Here is a 10,747-nt window from a genome sequence, read left to right as displayed (position 1 = left end):
TAAATGGAAAATAAATAATATCTGCCTAATGAAATTGTTGTGATAATACAGTGAAATATGCATATGAAGCATTGTGCACAGTACCTGACACAAACCTTCAAAAACTGTTAGTGTTTTTTCCTTTATAATTATAAAGGTGCTTACAATTTTGAAAACTGTGCTCACACATTTGAAAGGAAAACTTTATGAAATTTCTGTAAAAAAATACTCATATGTCAATGGATGAACTTTCAGAAAATAACTTAGTAAATAACTGTACTCGTTTGAGATACCCTCCCCCTTGGCTCTAATTTTTGCAATGAGTAGAAAACAGATCAGATCACAGATTCTTCTTTCAGTTTCTGAGAGCTAAGATATTAGAGATCTGGATTACATTTTCTCCCCCAGTTTGTTAAATACTCACAGGGAAAAATAAATCAAAATGAAATTGCCACTTTAATAATATAAATCTTTCCATTTTGGGCTGTAAGATGTCTTTCTCTGTTAACCATTCAGATCTTATTTTAAAGCCTTCAGATAATCCCTATGAAGTTATTGCTGTATATTGTTATGACCTGGAAATATACATAGATTTTTTTTGTTAATTAAAAAATATGAGAAAGAAGGGCTGATACCATTCTTCCAGGATGTTGTGGCTTGTAGATTGTCGATAATGGTGTACCTGCATTGTCATATATTAACTAAATGGTGACCCTTTTCAAAATCATAGACCAGAAATGGAATTCATTTGTCTGGAAAAATGCTTGCATCTGTGATTCTTGGTGGAATGGTAGCTTTGCTGAAGGATTGTAGAGTGCTAACTTTTGATGTGTGTTTGTTGGAAAAAAGCTGAATTTATTCCACATTAATTCCCTTTCAGTAAGATTTTCTTTCTGTCTAGTTGAAATAATTTTTGGATACATTGATTAAAAAACAGCATATTCCATTTATTAATTAATATTACTTTAGATATAAAGAATTTTCTCTGCAACTATTTATAGTAATTTTTTTGAAGTTTGGATTTAAAAATCAAAAGTGACAAATTACATCATGTAACTTTTATACTTATGATTACATTTATTTCTTCATCAGATTCATAACAGGCAACAGTGGTTGTGATATACAAAGGTGGCAGGAGTTCTTATAACCAGGAAAGGAAATTCTCCTGTGAGAGTCATTACTGCACATAGATTAGTTCTTTCTTTTCCTTTTTTTTTTTCTTTTTTTTTCAAAAGATGTAAGATGGGGAGAGGTTTTTGAGCAGTTAGGTTTGTGGAGAGGCATACGTGACATTTCCCTTTATCTCAAATTATGAATCTTGAACTGTGCATTTCCCAGCTATTGCAAAAGATTCTGGAGTGAGCCTTCTTTACTATTAGAGACATATGGACTTACATTGCCTTTGCAGTCACATTTTTTTCAGAGTGTGTGTGGAATAAACTGCACGTGTAGAGTTTTATGGATTAATTTAAACATCATGAGGAAAGTGCCCAGGCCTTCCTAGTTACGGGACCTCATTTATTATAATAGCAACAGCAACCATCACTTTCATTGAAAACTCATTTTCTGTTATCCATGGTCATGAGTTTCTCAGCATCTTTATTAATGCCATTTTGATGCCTTTTTCTTAAAGTGTTAAATGATTGAGGGCTGAAGTTGGTGGAGATTCTCTGTAGTTAATTAAAATAGTTGTTTTATGAGACTGAGAACTTAAAGTTAGGCTGTTGTCTGGAGTCCTTAAGGAATTCTTTTTAGATTTGTGCAAGGCAAAGAAAAAAAAAAAAACAGCTCGAGGCATTTGTTTCCATTTTCTTGGGGAGAGTATTCACTTTGTCTTCTTAAAATTAATGATCTCCTTGAATTGATACTCCAAGCCTCTTTTTCATAGAAAAGATCCTTTATGAAAAGAGTTTTTTAAATATTTGTATTATTTATCAAATAATATTTAAGAAAGTGTTAGGGTCTGATTATAGTCAGGACATGCAGAGATTTCATAGACTCAAGCCATCAACAATCTAAACAAGAACGAGTTTAAGAAGTGTTAAAAACCACTAAAATAAGTTAAAAACCTGGTACCAGTTAGTTCAGGCTTCTGTTGTGACATAAAATTGTTGAAATATCAGTGGTCTTGATCCAGCAGATAAAGATGGTGCCGTTAGAAGTTTAAACACTTTTCACCAATGCCTATCCATCTCTGTTAGGAATTTATGTAAGCTTCATGGGACGATTCCAAGCCACTTCACCAAGAGACAAGATAATTTCTCCTTTTTGAAGTTGTCAGGCCTAGTCAGTGGCTACTCTGAAGCCAAATAATATATGACATAAGATTATTTCCCAAGATGATTGGCTTGTTTTATTATCTAAAGTTAGACTCTTTCATATGCCCCCTGAGATGCAGACTGGCTCAGAAGCACATGAAATAAATACATACAACAAATCCCTTATTTTGCACATGAGGAGAGAACATACCATTTTTATTAGTAGAAAAATATGATTCTCTTTGACCAAACAAAGGTTCAAAAGATATTTACTTATTTATTGCTTGATGGGGTACTCAGTGTTTAATCTTCTCTGGGCAGCCTCAGGTCTCTGGCTGGCCCCGAGCATCAGACCATCCACTAATTTCCAGTTTCTGACCCAGGCTGGTCTTACAAGGTTGTGGTGAATTGGCCGTACCCAGTCTTTTAGCATCCAAGTGCTGGGTTCCATACCTGAGTTCAAGGTCTGGTACTCTCGCTAACAGAGTGGCTTCCTGACAGAACTTTAAACTTTTGGGTCACAGTTTGTTTATCTGCAAAATGGGATGAAGCTGTGGGAAGAGGATTGATTTGCATTGTCTGGGAATTCCCCTGAGTTTTAACCTTCTAGAAATTTACCAATTTTTTTGAATTTCAATTGTTTATTTTGGTAGGATATAATTATTTGATTTTTGGTTAAACATGAAACTAATCTTTAAAGAAGACTTAGTCTTCATATCTAAAAGGGAAAAATGAGTTAAGTAAAAATTATCCCAGGCATAAAAGTCAATATCCATCATATATCCACATTTTATCCATCCCAGTCATATAAGTTATATCCGTCTTTCCCCCATTACCTCAACCCATCACTCACCAAGCAGGGGAAGATTTTATTCAGATGTGGCCACTGATTGAACCAGTATTGAACATCTGACTCATTTGTGTTCCTAGAGCTAAGAACTGTGCCCACACATAGCTTATTATCTGCTCAGATTTCATTTTGCCAAAATTTATAATAAGAGACACAGACACAGAGAAGCAGATGGTTGGGGTTGAGGAAATCATGATGGAGTGTTGGAGCTGGTGACCCTATTGTTCTATATACTTGACTAGAGTACGACTAAGTTAAGCAGATATGGGGACACTTTAGAGGGAATCAGAGGTGAGGGACCACTAGCCCTGTGAGGGGCAGGAGGGCTTTCAGGGCTACACTCCCAGTTTCCATGATGTCTGGCAGTGCCTGCTGTTCCTTGAATCTGTGAGACCCCCTTATCCTTTCCACTTGACTTTGGGCAATTTCTGTCTCTTGTAGCTGAAACAGCTGTGAATGAAACAAAGATAAAGACATTATTATAAAATCCAAATGAATTGGAATAAAGGGTGAATAAAAGCATCATGCTTTCCAAAGAACCCTGGTCTCATACCTGGGTTCAAGGTCTGGTACTTTTGCTAAAGTGGCTTCCTCAGAGAAATTTAGACTTCTGGGTCACAATTTGTTTATCTGTAAAATGGGATGAGGCTGTGGGAAGAGGTTTGATTTGCATCATCTGTAAATTGCCCCGAATTTTAACATTCTTGAAATTTACCAATTTTGTTAAATTTCAACTGTTTGTTTTGGCAGGATTTAATTCTTTGATTTTGGGGAGTTTTAGAGAGTAGAAAGAGGAAGGCAAAGATGAGAGAACGATGGAAACCCAGGAGTAGGGCCTTCTGGATTGAAGATCTAAGGGCCTCAGTCAATATTGAATATGGCAACTGAAAGACATGATTATCTGACAGAGCATGAGTGTCCCTTTTCCCCGACATGTCAAAAGAAAGACAGGTTGACTAGGAAATGAAAGTTCCTATCTGCTTTAATTACCCACAGTGGGAACCTTTTCTCTGGGATTTGAAAATTTCCATTCTGACTTCAATGACTAATAGACAGTAAATTATTTTTCTGCTGGTCAAGAAGCTGGAAGGGAATGTAGACCTTCTTTGATCATCTCTGGCTAAATGGCCTTATGGAGATAGAGTGGGATGTAAGAATACTTACAGGGAAGCTGGAGGGTTCTCGTGTGCTTCTTCCCCCCATCCATTCAAACCATCCCCAGGTTTAAAAAAAATTCATTAAAAATTGATGAATAAAAATTATATATTTTTGTGGCAAAAACATGTTTTGAAATACGTATACATTGTAAATGAAAATGTGATATATATACACAGGAGAATATGCTATTTAATCTTAAAATAGAAGGAAATGCAGCTTTTATACCTAAAATTTCATCAGTGATAGTAAACACTGGCCTCTAGATGCTAGAGTCTCAAGATTTAAATTTAAAGTTAACATTGTTTCCTTTTTGGAATATTAGCAAGTTTGTCCATCTTCCCCCACTCCCACTCCCCTCCCATCCTCTCCCTTCCCCTCCTCTCCCCTCCCCTTCTCTTCCCTTCCTTTCCCCTTTCCTTTCCTCTTTCCTCTCCTCTCCTCTCCTTCCTCTCCTCTCCTTTTTCCTTTCCTTTCCTCTTTCCTTTGCTTTCCTTTCATTTTTCGTTTCCTTCCAATTAATTTTACCAAAATAATTACCAGAATTCCAGGGGTTAGGGGCTAGGAAAACAGTTAGGGGCTAGGGAAATAGGCAAGGGGATGGGTGAAGGAAAGAAAGTAAGGAAGGCTGAAAAAAAATGTTCCTATCTGCATAATTGTGCCAAGGGCCTGCGTGGTAGGCAGAGCGATGATTCCCAAAGATGTTTATGCCCAGTGTGTTACCTTACATTGCAAAAAAGATCTCAAAGATGTGATTAAGGGCATGGACATTAAGATGGAAAAGATTATTTTGAATTATTCACACAGGCTCAGTCTAATCACAGGAGTCCTTAAAAGCAGAGAACAATTCTATGCCATAGCCAAAATAACAGGAGATCTGACTGTGGACAAAATTATCAGAGAGATGATACATTGAGAGCATTTAAAATGGAGGAAGGGGACCATCAGCCAAGGAATGGGGGTAGTGTCTAGGAGCTAGAGAAGGCAAGGAAACAGACATCCCCCTACAATCTCCAGAAAGTAATGAAGCCCTGCAACACCTTGGTTTTTAGCCAGTGAGACCCGTGCTGGGCTTCTAACATGCAGGAGTATAAGATAACAAATTTGTGTGTGTGTGTGTGTGTGTGTGTGTGTGTGTGTTTAAGCCCCTGAGTTTCTGGTAATGTCTTACAGCAGCAATAGAAAACTAACATAGCATGCACAATTATGAGTAGTGCTATGTCTACCTTCTCTCTAGAATCATGGTCTTCATTCCTGATGGTCAATTCAAGGCTGGCAACCATTCATGATTTGTAGCCTGGAACTCTTTCCACTGAACAAGAACTCAGAAGGTCATAGTGGAAAGAAGACCAGAAGTCGAGATACATGGGTTTAAGTTTAGGCTCTAGGCTCTGCCACTTGGTAATTGTGTAACATAGCACAAAAACCCTCTGGCTCCAGTTTTTCTCAACGCAACAATAAGAAGTTTAGATTAAGATAATCTCTAATTCCTTTTAGTGGGGGCCCTTGATGATTTTTCTGAGTGCCTGCCTCACTCAGTCACTCAGAGTCAATGTTAATGGCAGACTAAACATAGTTGTGCTTATTTGGTGAAGAATGGGTGTTTAAATGTATTCGTTAAAAAGAAATGTGTTATCTTAATTTTTCTTTTTTTCTCACCAAGGAATGAGATTTGAGGACTACTTAGGATATGAGCAGATTTAGATTAAATCTGGGACCAGAAACTTCCAGTTTAATTTTCAGCAGAATATTAATTACCTATTTTACATTATTGGAGGATAGAATTTATTGGTCCACAATCTTTTTTTCAATATGAAATACAGATTCCTTGATATTATTTTTTTCTTATTTTTACCTCGATCAAAAGTTTTGCCTTTCTAGTTTGCATAGTATTAGGTTGTCTTTTCCCTTAGAGTATTCTCTACTATACTTTTGATATGATATTTATTCTGCCTCAATATATTTATTTACATTTTTTACTCATTTGATTAATTTCAATAACTTTTTTATCCATGGATTTTAAAAAACCTATTAACAAAACCTAAAGTTTCCTTAGGTTCTTTTTCGTTATTTTGCCAAAATATTGGCAAAATATTTTGTTAAATAGTTTATTTGTTATATGTTGGATAGCTTTGGCTACTGAGGTGGAGAAAATATTTGTTTTCGTTTACAGTAATTTTGCATGTCAATTATAAAACCTTTACTTTGGAAATTTTTATTTATCTTTATTGTCAGGGAACTGAACATCAGGAGACTAGACATATTAGAGAAGAAACTCCCTTTTTAATTTTTTCCATCTGAAAATTAGATATTTATATGAAATACACAAAACATACCTTAAAGTAATAGTGTGATTCATGTAAACTGATTGATATGTAATATTTAGGAGCATAAAATCATGGAATATCAGAGTTGAAGGGACTAAACTGTTACTATTATTACTTTTTCAATATTCTTTTACTGTGGTAAGAATGCTTAACATGAGACCCTCTTAACAAATTTTTAAGTGTAAAATACAGTACTGTTAATTGTAGGGACAATGTTGTACAGCAGACCATTAAAACATATTTATTTTGCATAATTGATACTTTATATTCTTTTATTAGCAACTCCACATTTCCTCCTCCCTGCACCCTTGAAAACCACCATTTTACCATCTGATTATCAGTGAATATTTTAGATACCTTATATAAGTGAAATCATGCAGTATTTGGCTTTCTGTAATTGGCTTATTTCACTTAGCCTTGTAATGTCCTCAAGGCTCATCGATGTTTTTACATATTGCATGATTTCCTTCTTTTTTTAAGGTTGAGTAATATTCCATTATATGTTTATACTACATTTTCTTTCTTCATTCATCTGTTGATGGACATTTAGGTTATTTCCATATCTTGGCAATTGTAAATAGTAATGCACATTGCAGTACTAATATATGTATTTGAGATCTTAATTTCAGTTTTTTGGATAAATACCCAAAAGTGGGATTGCTGGATCATATGGTAGTTCTATTTTTAATTTTTTGAGAAATACTCATACTTTTTTCATAGTGGCTTTACTATTTTGCATTCTCAGCAATAGGGTGTTAGGGTTGCAATTTCTTCACATTCTCACCATTCTCTTTTGGTTTTTAAATAATAGCCATTCTTTTTTTTTTTTTGTTTAGACGGAGTCTCGCTCTGTCACCCAGGCTGGAGTGCAGTGGCGCAATCTCGGCTCACTGCAAGCTCTGCCTCCCGGGTTCACGCCATTCTCCTGCCTTAGCCTCCAGAGTAGCTGGGACTACAGGCGTCCGCCGCCACGCCCGCCTAACTTTTTGTATTTTTAATAGAGACGGAGTTTCGCCGTGTTAGCCAGGATGATCTCGATCTCCTGACCTCGTGATCCGCCCTCCTCGGCCTCCCAAAGTGCTGGGATTACAGACGTGAGCCACCGCGCCCGGCCAACAATAGCCATTCTTACCAGGTGTGAGGTGTTATCTTATTGTGGTTGTGCTTTGTATTTTTCTGGTTAGCGATGCTGAGCATCTTTCTATACAACTGTTGGCCATTTGTATAGCTTATTTAGAGAAATGTTTATTCAAGACTTTAGCTCATTTTAAAATCAGATTATTCATTTTTTTGCTATTGAGTTCTATATATATTTTAGAAATTAATTCATTTGATATAGGGTTTGCAATTTTTTTTTTCATTCCTAAGGCTATCTTTTCACTCTGTTGATTGTTCCCTTTGCTGTGCAGAAGTGTTTAGTTTGATGTAGTCCCACTTGTCTTTTTTTGCTTTGTTGTCTGTGCTTTTGTTGTTACTTTCATAAAGTCATTGCCAAGACCAATATTTGTCTAATATTCATCAGGAATATTGGCCTTTAGTTTTCTTATGATATCTTTGTCTGGTATGATACCAGGGTAATGCTGATCTTATAAAATGAATTTGGAAGTGTTTCCTCCTCTTCAACTTTTTTGAAGAATTTGAGGATTGATGTTAATTCTTCCTTAAATGTTTGGTAGAATTCATCCATGAAGCCATCTGGTCCTGGGCTTTTCATTTTGGGAGGCTTTTGATTACTGATTCAATCTCCTTACAAATTTTAGGCCTATTCAGACTTTCTGTGTCTTCATGACTGAATCTTAGTAGGTTGTATATTTCTAAAAACTTATCCATTTCTTCTAGGTTACTCATTTTGTTGGTATAAAATTATTTATAGTAGTCTCTTATGATCTTTTTTTTATTTCTGTTGCATCAGTTATATTTTCTTTAATTTGCGATTTTTTAAAATTTGAGTCTTCTCTCTTTTTTTCTTAGTCTAGCTAAAGGTTTGTTGATTTTTTTTGGTCTTTTAAAAAAAACCCAACTCTCAGTTGTGTTAATGTTTTTGCTATTAGTTTTCTATTTTATCTATTTCTGCTCTAATCTTTAGTATGTCCTTACTTCTGGTAACTTTGGACTTAGTTTATTCTTTTTCTATTTCCTTGAGGTGTAAAGTTGGGTTGTTTATTTGAGTTCTTTGTTTTTAGTATAGATGTTTATCACTATACATTTCCCTTTTGGTACTACTTTTGCTGAATTCATAAATGCTAGTATGTTGTGTTTTCATTTTCTCAAAGTATTTTCTAATTTCTCTTTTGATTTTTTATTTGACCCAATGGTTGTTTAAGAATATGTTGTTTAATTTCCACACATTTGTGAATTTTCCGGTTTTCCTTCTGTTAATGATTTCTGGTTTCATACCATTGTGGTTGGAAAAGATGCTTGGTATGATTACCATCTTAAATTTTTAAATTTAAGATTTAAACTTGTTTTGGGCCCTAGCATGTGATCTATCCTCAAGATTTCTTGTGTGCTTGAGAAGAATGTGTATTCCGCTGCCACTGGGTGGAACATTCTGTATATGTCTGTTAGGTCAATTTGGTCTATGACATTGTTAAGTTTAATATTTCCTTGTTAATTTTCTGCCTGGACGTTCTGTCTTTTATTGAAAGTGGGGGTCTTAAAGTCTTCTATTATTATTTTATTCCTGTCTGTTTCTCCCTTCAGATCTGTTAATGTTTGCTTTACATTTTGTGTTCTTGTGTTGGGGGCATATATATTTATAATTGTTAAAACCTCCTAGAGAATTTAACTTTTTATCATTATATAGTGTCTTTTTTTTGGTGTCTCGTGACTTTTTTTTTTTTTTAACTCAGAGTCTATTTTGCTCAAGTGTAGCCACCTCTGCCTCTGCTCTCTTTTTGTTGCCATTAGCATGGAATACTTTTTCCATCCTTTCACTTTCAGCCTGTGTTTGCTGTTACATCTAAAGTGAGTTTCTTGTAGAGGACATATAGTTATAATAGATCTTTTTAAAAAAATCCATTCAGTGGGAGAAAATTTTTGCAATCTACTCATCTGACAAAGTGCTAATATCCAGAATCTACAATGAACTCAAACAAATTTACAAGAAAAAAACAAATAACCCCCTCCAAAAGTGGGCGAAGGATATGAACAGACACTTCTCAAAAGAAGACATTTATGCAGCCAACAGACACATGAAAAAATGCTCATCATCACTGGCCATCAGAGAAATGCAAATCAAACCCACAATGAGGTACCATCTCACGCCAGTTAGAATGGCGATCATTAAAAAGTCAGGAAACAACAGATGCTGGAGAGGATATAGGGAAATAGGAACACTTACACTGTTGGTGGGACTGTAAACTAGTTCAACCATTGTGGAAGACAGTGTGGCGATTCCTCAATGATCTAGAACTAGAAATATCATTTGACCCAGTCATCCCATTACTGGGTATACACCCAAAGGATTATAAATCATGCTGCTATAAAGACACATGCACACGTATGTTTATTGTGGCACTATTCACAATAGCAAAGACTTGGAACCAACCCAAATGTCCATCAATGATAGACTGGATTAAGAAAATGGGCACATATACACCATGGAATACTATGCATCCATAAAAAAGGATGAGTTCATATCCTTTACAGGGACATGGATGAAGCTGGAAACCATCATTCTCAGCAAACTATCGCAAAGACAAAAAAACAAACACTGCATGTTCTCACTCATAGGTGAGAATTGAACAATGAGAACACTTGGATACAGGAAGGGGAACATCATACACCGGGGCCTGTTGTGGAGTGGGGGGTGGGGGGAGGGGGGAGGGATAGCATTAGGAGATATACCTAATGTAAATGATGAGTTAATGGGTGCAGCACACCAACATGGCACATGTATACATATGTAACAAACCTGCACGTTGTGCACATGTACCCTAGAACTTCAAGTATAATAGAAAAAAATTGAAAGGGGTGATAATAATGATGATAATAACACAAGCCACCATCAATAAAATACCTTCTTTTGAGATAAAAAAAATTCCATTCAGGTGTTTTATGTTTTTTGATTGGGTATTTCAATCTATTTACATTTAAAGTAATTATTGATAGAAAAGTATTTACAGTTGCCATTTTGTTAACGATTTTCTATTTGTCTTGTAGTTCTTTGGTCCCTT

This window comes from Pongo abelii, chromosome 5 (genome assembly GCF_028885655.2).
Source record: "Pongo abelii isolate AG06213 chromosome 5, NHGRI_mPonAbe1-v2.0_pri, whole genome shotgun sequence".
Taxonomy (NCBI): Eukaryota; Metazoa; Chordata; class Mammalia; order Primates; family Hominidae; genus Pongo; species Pongo abelii.
Note: the sequence above shows the minus strand (reverse complement) of the source record.